Here is a 7821-nt window from a genome sequence, read left to right as displayed (position 1 = left end):
GATGTTGCCAGACTTCCGAATTGTTTTACAATTTGTTGGAGGGAGTTATCATATTTTGATGATTGGGGTGGAATGATAAAAGGATCACGAAGTGGCTTACCTTGTTGTGCTACGGGGTGTTCTTGGGAATGGGATTTACCTACAGCGTTGGCTAAATGTTGTTGGTTCGGAATAGCCTTAGAGATTGCGCCGGTGTACTGCTGCTGATCTCTCTTTGCGTGGTTGAACTTCGGAAGACTACATGCTTTCACCGTCGAACTCAACGGAGGCTTGTGCTCACTGTATCCCTGAGTCAAGCCTACCGAAACTAGCTTGCATGCGTGAACATCTGACTGCTGTGTTTGGTTCGGATCCGCTGGAGGTACCGCTGAAACGTTGGATTTTGATGGAACCTGTTGCATCGAACTGCCGTCTCTCGAGTCGTTTAGTGATGCCTGAGGAACTGCTGCAAGGTTCACCGATTGGTTCACCGGCGGTAGACCCTGCGCGCCTTCAGACTGCTCAACACATTTCTGCTGCCACTGTTTCACCTTGTCCAAACTCGTTCGCCGACTGATCCTGCTTCTGTTGCTACCGGTCTCATCCATCTCGTTCAGCTCCTCCTGGAGAAGCTTATATTTTTCGGCCAGATGACGTTGCTCCATCGCTTGTTGTTCTTCTAGCTGCTGCTTTTTCAAAGCCAAACGTGCCGCTTTAACGCTAGATGTTGTTGTTCGCGAAGAAACACTCAAAGGTAAACAGTGACTGCAGGTCCACGATCGATCTGCTACCGATGCTGTCACTTCTGCACACGTCATATGCCACCATCCATTACATTGATCGCATTGAACGCAATCATCGATCGTCTCCGGACGATCACAACACTCGCAGCTAGTGGTTTGTTCATTGGCCGGTGTTGCTGGGTTTGAGGTGTTGGCTGAGTGATCCGGGTTCGACATAGCGATAATTTTTAAAGATTTGTTCAGAGAACAAATGGGCTCTTGCCGATTCTTAATAGCAGCTCACAAAACTCCAAGATTTAGGGTGTGACGACAGCTTTAAACTGAAAATTTATTTTCTCATTAGTTTTAGTTTTATAATAAGTTTCCATACTCACAATTATCGGTCTTGGAGCCTAATTTATGTGATTTTAGATGTGTTTCCCTTGTGTTCACGGTACTATCTGTGTTTAGATTTAGGTTAGAAATAGTTTACTTTTAGATTAAGTGCAACTTACTGTGATTAATAACCGACTGTGATAACACTGTGATACACTTAGGATAAGGTAGTTAGATTTAAGCTCGATAGATATGATTGTGAAACTGAAAGTATTTGCAAAATTCAATAAAATTCAACAATTTCAATAATTTTCGACTCACGCTCTCGCATGGATTCGCAACCTGCTTTGTCTACGGATTGACAATGATATCTTTCTCCTAGCCGTTGAATTCTCCCTGTTATCACTGTTCAGCGGTTCAGTTATGGTTACACTGCGGGGCAGTGCTGGCAGCAACAATAATGATCTTCGAGTAGTCATGGCATACTATGAATGATAAATCACCACATCTCTCTTTCTTCCAAGAGTTTTGTTGGTATCAATGTCAGCATATGACAGTTCTAATTGGGTCCTATTGAACTCTAAAGCTGATCATGATTTTTTCAAATAAAAGCTGCGGGTCACTCAATTTTATACTGCCCTGACAATCATATTCATATTGGTTTCCTATCTCATCTTCTTCCTGGACGTTTCTCAGAAAAATATCTATGCAAATTTGTATATTCAGACGTTGTTTAGAGATCTTTGAAATCTTCGTACATTCACTATGTCAACAAACCATACATTTTCTTCTTTTGCGGCACTCGACAATCTGTTACATTTCTTCTAAGGTGAGCATTTTACACCAAACACAACATATCAAATCTGTCAATTTTCCTGGTCCCTCTGAGAGGAACATTTCTATACTTCCGCTAAACCCAACGGATCGAATCCGTGGCTGCTCCCTTCTAAGGCGAGCATTTCGAAACTTCCACCGGACCCGATAGATCGAATCTATCGCTTCGGTACTCGTTTTGAAACGAGTTTTTGTACTTCCGCTGGACCTAACGGATCGTATCCGTTGATACGGCAGCTCCCTTCTAAGGCGAGCATTTACTTTTCGACCGGACCCGACAGCTCGAAACTGTCGCTGCGGTAGCTCCCTTCTAAGGCGAGCATTTGTTATCCCTCTCGAACTTTTTATTGAAACAGCCTGACCCGACGGATCGAATCCGCCGCTAAGGCAACTTCCCTTCTAAGGTGAAGTTTTTTTATACCTTACGTACTTATTAATTTTACTATTATCGCAAAAACAATGGCTTCAAAAATTTCGGTTACGGCTACTTCATGGGTTACAGTTCTCCGAAAAAAACAAATCTTCAGACAGCTATTAAACGCTTCAAATATCCTTTTCTAGCAAAAAAAAGATTTTTGATGGCCATTGTAGACGTACGTGGGTCCTTTCGTCGCCAATGTGGAGTTTCTTGTTCATCTGACTTGACAACTTGAATGATAATGATCTTCGAGTAGTCATGGCATACTATGAATGATAAATCACCACACAGGTAATTATAATAAATAAGTATGTATAGAACAATAACAATTTTAATTTATCCCCATAATTGAACGACAATATTAATTAGAATGAGCCTCCCCCACATCATCCCTCTCAGGAGAATTTTGATTCCCAATTTTTTTTGCGGTGGTTCAGAATTGAAAATATCAAAAGTCTATTGTAATCACATCCTTTTTGTTCAATTGCATGTGGTGTTATTCGATATTTAAAATAAGATTCGTTAAGCCGAACATGTTGATCCTTCCACAAGAACCAACAACAAGCATTGCTTATGTTAAGAGATTTTATCGTAATGCACAACCAGCCTAAACGTTCTTCCCCTTTTGTATATGTACTAATTATAATTTCAAATTATTTTAATTAAATTAGTTGTGTTGTCTACTATTGTACACGGCAATATGTTTCAAAATAAGTGGAGCTGCTTTTAAAACAAACTTTAACATCGATCAACCAAACCATAGAATATCCAATAGCGAAAATATAATAATAATAACCGATCATTGCAAATCGAGCCGAACTGGCGCTCTTTCCGTGCGCACGCGCTCTGTCCGTGCACACGCGCTTTCTGCAGAGCTGTCAAACAGACTTTTGTGCCTTCCTTCTTTTGCTCTCCTTCAACTCAACAACTCAGCACGATCCACCCCGCGGTGGATTGGTGAGCTGTCTGGTTGTTGCAGATGAACACTTATCGTGTAGCGTGACATCATCATTGACAGTAAGCTTGCAACTCACCAGACAAACGATAGGTGTAATTAACAACTGGACTTGTGCCTTCATAAGGGCTTAACTGACAGGATCGATTTCTCTTCATCGATCCTCGGGCCCATTCACAAATTTCATAACGCTAAAAGGGGTGGGTGGGTGTCTTCCTGTTGTTACGCCTCATACAAAAATTATAGAACGGTCATATAAAAAGCGTTACAAGGGGGTGAGTGGGTGTCAAACATGTGTATTTTCAGCGTTATGAAATATGTGAATAAAGATGACAAGATGCAAGTTTGATTGATTTTTTTCAATACAGAGCGCTTGGCAGCAATCTTACGTCCTGAGACGAAAACCCGCTGACTAATTTGCAAACTTCGTGTGTGTTACACACAAGGTTACACATTAAATTCTTTTGTTTTGCTTCATGGATTGATTCATCAACCGACAACAGGGGTTCCATATATTTTCCACATAAGTTCCCGAAGCCTTCTCTTCAGATTCGTATGTGTCAACCTAAGGACGCATAGATCATCAAACCAATACGAAATCAGTGTATTTTGCTTATGGTTATCTTGTGTCATAATCATCATGTTCAAGTTGGTCGATTCAATGATATGCGCATTGCGCAATGAGTTTGTTATGATGAAATCGATGAGCTATATATGCTATCGATTTCCAAGTTCAAAGCTTTTAAATTGTTTGTGATCAACATGGGATGCAGTGAACTGAATTGCGATTGGACCTCGTGTCGAACGACAGTCATCACCATGCTTCCAAAGAGAAGAAGCAAATTTTGAAGCTGAAAGTGTGTAACCTGTTTTGCAAGTGCTCACCGCATCAAAAACAAAGGCGCCACTGTATATGAGATTTAACATTGTGACAGCATTGCTGTTCTGTCAAACACACAAGACTACGGTGGCGCAATCTATGCTTTCCATAGCGGCCGTTTTGGTTATTTTAATGATCCATTATCGCATTTTGTGTAAATTTTATGTGGAGCGTATTTTACACCTACTTTATTTTCCGTGTCTAACTAACCTACATTTGAGTTGTTTTAACGTGGTGTGTCACCGTACGTTGTGTTTTGTTTTGGTTTAAATTGTTGATGCATTAGTTGGCAGCATGATCCACCACTGTGTTGTGATTAATTTAAATTTGTTTGTTTTTTCATTTAATTTTATTTGAATCGTTAGTTTAGTGTAGTAATCCTTTATAAGAGAGATTCGCGGACGCTGACATTTCTATCAAAGTGTGAGCCAATCGAGCAGCGAGAGCTGTCAAAGTGTGAGCCAAACGAACATGCGTTATATTTGTTTTGAACTTTTCTTGAGGAGTAAAGTAATCCGCTTGAAATTATTTCAGTTAAAGTAATTTGGCATGAAGCAAAATAATGACATATTTTTCTTTTTTAAATTTTTGTCAATGCGATTTTTAGTTGTTTATTTTTTCGCCTTTTTATTAGTTTGGATATGTAGCTCAAAGATCTAGGGTAAATTATGTATTTTGGACGGCTAAGGCTATGTCTGGAAACGGCAATCGAATAACTGCAGTAGGTACTAATATTTTATTACGTAATGATGCTTATATGCTAAATGTCTCATTGTATTTTGAGTTTCTGGAAAAAAAGCTTACAAACTGTAGTATTAGCATTTTCTGTGGTATTAGCTTTCAAAATAGCGTTTTTTGGAGGCCTGTCTGTTATACATTTCGGACACCAAATATACAATTTGGACACCCTTATGTGAATATAATTTGGACAGGGGCGTTATCTCAATATCCATGCAATGGTTTCTTAAAAAGACGATTGTTTTATTAAGCTTTGGGAGTTTACATGTGACTTAGGGATCATGCACAAATTACGTAACGCTCCAAGGGGGGGTCGAGCCAAGCGTGACAAGCCTTACAAAATTTTCGGAGAACTCATACAAAAAGTGTGACAAAGGGGGGGGGGGGAGGTTTGTCAAAAAAGTTGAAATTTAGCGTGACATAATTTGTGTACCATCCCTTATGCGTTTTCTTCGCTTATTGGATGTGTATATTAGTGATAATCAATAATTTCATTTAATGCAAGCAAATATCATCAGATCCACGGTAAAACGCCTGCAAGTATGCATGCTTGCGACATTCCAGTGTATTTCATCAGATGGCCAAATTATATCAACAGAACAAAAACCATAATCTGTTTTGGACATCACCTGATTTATGCTCTATAAGCCTTTTCATGTGACAGGTCCGTCTTTGCATTTGTTTACATCGGTGGAGGACCGGTGCATACACGAGGCTGTCATTTTCATAGAAGAACTGTCAAAGAGCTTCCCGATCAGCTGTTTTGGAACGTCATGTGAATAGGCCTATATACTCATGTTAAGATTTTAAATGAACTTAGCTTAAATTTTAGACATATTTTATCATATTGCCAATTTTAAACTTTTTATGACTGCCAATTCTGAGCTCTATTATTGCATTCAATGTATGTTCTTGAAATGCATGTCCTCTTGCATTCGTAGGTTTCACAGATGTTCTATTGATACAATTTACAATTTTGATAGTTTTGAAGCTAATTTCCCGCATAAATGCGAACAACAGCTCAACCACACTAGAAACGGTTTATATTCCATAAGGAACCATAATCAATATGGTTTGGTCAACCATAATCGTACAGTAATGGGATAATGTTTCGACCTTAGCGATTAAAGTTTTTCGACTAGGTACCATACCAGTAACGGGTTGTTAAGAATGTTTACCGTTCGAAAATGCGATATTTCTCATACGTTTTCAGTCAGTTTACATTACCGAAAACATAATACGTATGGTTTATTTTTTTTTTGACTGAAGCATACCACGTACGGTTCGAATATTGTTTGACTGGCATCGCGAACTGTATGTGATATGTTCGCTTTATATTTGAAGGGTCGAGATTTTTATTTACAATGAATCAATCAAAATTTGAATTATTTTTTTGTTTTATTTCTATCACATCACATTTTGTACAGCATAATTTATGTTCACAGCTAGGCTATTTTTATTTATCACACCGACATGGGTAAGTTTTAACCCCAGATATCCTTTCGACGACTCCTCTTGCGAATCTGCATGCAGGTTTTGGAACGAAGGTTTTGAGCAGCAAATACATTTCTGTTGGTTGATTCACAGCTCCAAGTCATGCTGTAATAATGAAAACGGATAATTTGTTTTAACAAACCAATCATCAAAGTAGTTAACGCACAAACTTACCTCGAATTACTGCTGCAGCCAAAGGGTTTCCTTACAGCGTCCATTTCACTGTTTTGCGGCATTCTCGCACTTATCCTCCGTGTTCCTGTCGAGAAGATAAAATAATAACTATTCACTACACAACTCAGGATGCAGTCTAGAAAAACTTCTTGCGTTTATGAAAATATTGATGTGGATTGTAGCCGCTGCTGCTCGATGAAAAAACTTCAGCAAAAAAAACCAACTAGCCACGACACGAAAACACGAATGACAGTTGATCTGGTATTCCACATGGAAACAGTAATCATTATGGTTAGTGTATTTTTGTTTATGGCTTGCAAATATATGGACCATAAAAATAGCAGGTGAATATTATTCAGAATGATTACGTTATGTTGAGAAATTAGGTTATTGTTTTACCACAGACAAACAGACGTCACACTCTCACCGATGTCCATCGACAACCTTTTTAACGGCCGATTCAAATATATGGTTGGTGGCCAATCCACCACCCGCAGCGCTCGCATCGTTTTTGTTCGTGTTTGACGTTTACACACTACCGCCATCTGTTGGTCCATCGGCCAAACACATCGATTTTAGCATTGGGCGTACATGTCATCGTGGCTATGATTTTGATCGCGATTTGTTCTATGTGTTACGTCTGTTTGTCTGTGGTTTTACCATGGCTAATGAATCGTATAAGTACCGTTTTTATTACGGTAACTGTACCCTGAACGTCAGCATTACTGTTGGATCTGTTTCGATAATGGTAAATTTCTATGCGGGTTGTAATTGTTTCAAAAATGGTCGTCAGTATTTAATAATGTCAGTGTATTAATAATGCAATACATGATTTCCCGTACATGTATTCCTCACCATCTCATTGGAAATGAGCATAGAATGGCTAGCCTGTCCAAATTATATGCATGTCCAAGTTATATGCGTTACCCTATATCGAAACAAAATACACGTTTTAGAAATGAAGAAGTCATGTCCGTGTTACAATATTATTCTCGACGCCGGGCAAAATCAGCACTGCTGGTTACCTTATGCATTAGAGCGAATTGCCTCTCTTCCCTCTGATCGATATTTCATTTTTACGGATAGTCTCAGCTCCATCGAGGCTATACGTTCAATGAGGCCGGTAAAGTACTCCCCGTATTTTCTCCGTGAAATACGATCTAAATTGAGTGCTTTGTCGAATCATACCATCACCTTGGTTTGGGTCCCCTCGCATTGCTCGATTCCGGGCAATGAGAAAGCGGACGCACTCGCCAAGGTGGGCGCTATGGAAGGCGATATTTATGATCGA

At 39.3% G+C, this 7821-nt stretch overlaps 1 long non-coding RNA gene across 1 annotated transcript; it reads right to left on the bottom strand.

The window, feature by feature from the left end:
• Positions 1 to 6241: 6241 nt before the first annotated feature.
• LOC110680463 lies at positions 6242 to 6617 on the bottom strand. The gene is made up of 2 exons (XR_002502886.1): positions 6531 to 6617; positions 6242 to 6461 (listed from the first exon to the last, which is right to left on the bottom strand). It is a non-coding gene; the product is annotated as an uncharacterized LOC110680463 (long non-coding RNA).
• Between the last annotated feature and the right edge of the window lie 1204 nt (positions 6618 to 7821).

This window comes from Aedes aegypti, unplaced genomic scaffold (assembly GCF_002204515.2).
Source record: "Aedes aegypti strain LVP_AGWG unplaced genomic scaffold, AaegL5.0 Primary Assembly AGWG_AaegL5_hic_scaff_1435_46_PBJ_arrow, whole genome shotgun sequence".
In the NCBI taxonomy this organism is placed as follows: Eukaryota; Metazoa; Arthropoda; class Insecta; order Diptera; family Culicidae; genus Aedes; species Aedes aegypti.
Note: the sequence above shows the minus strand (reverse complement) of the source record. Positions and strands in the feature narration are given on the sequence as shown.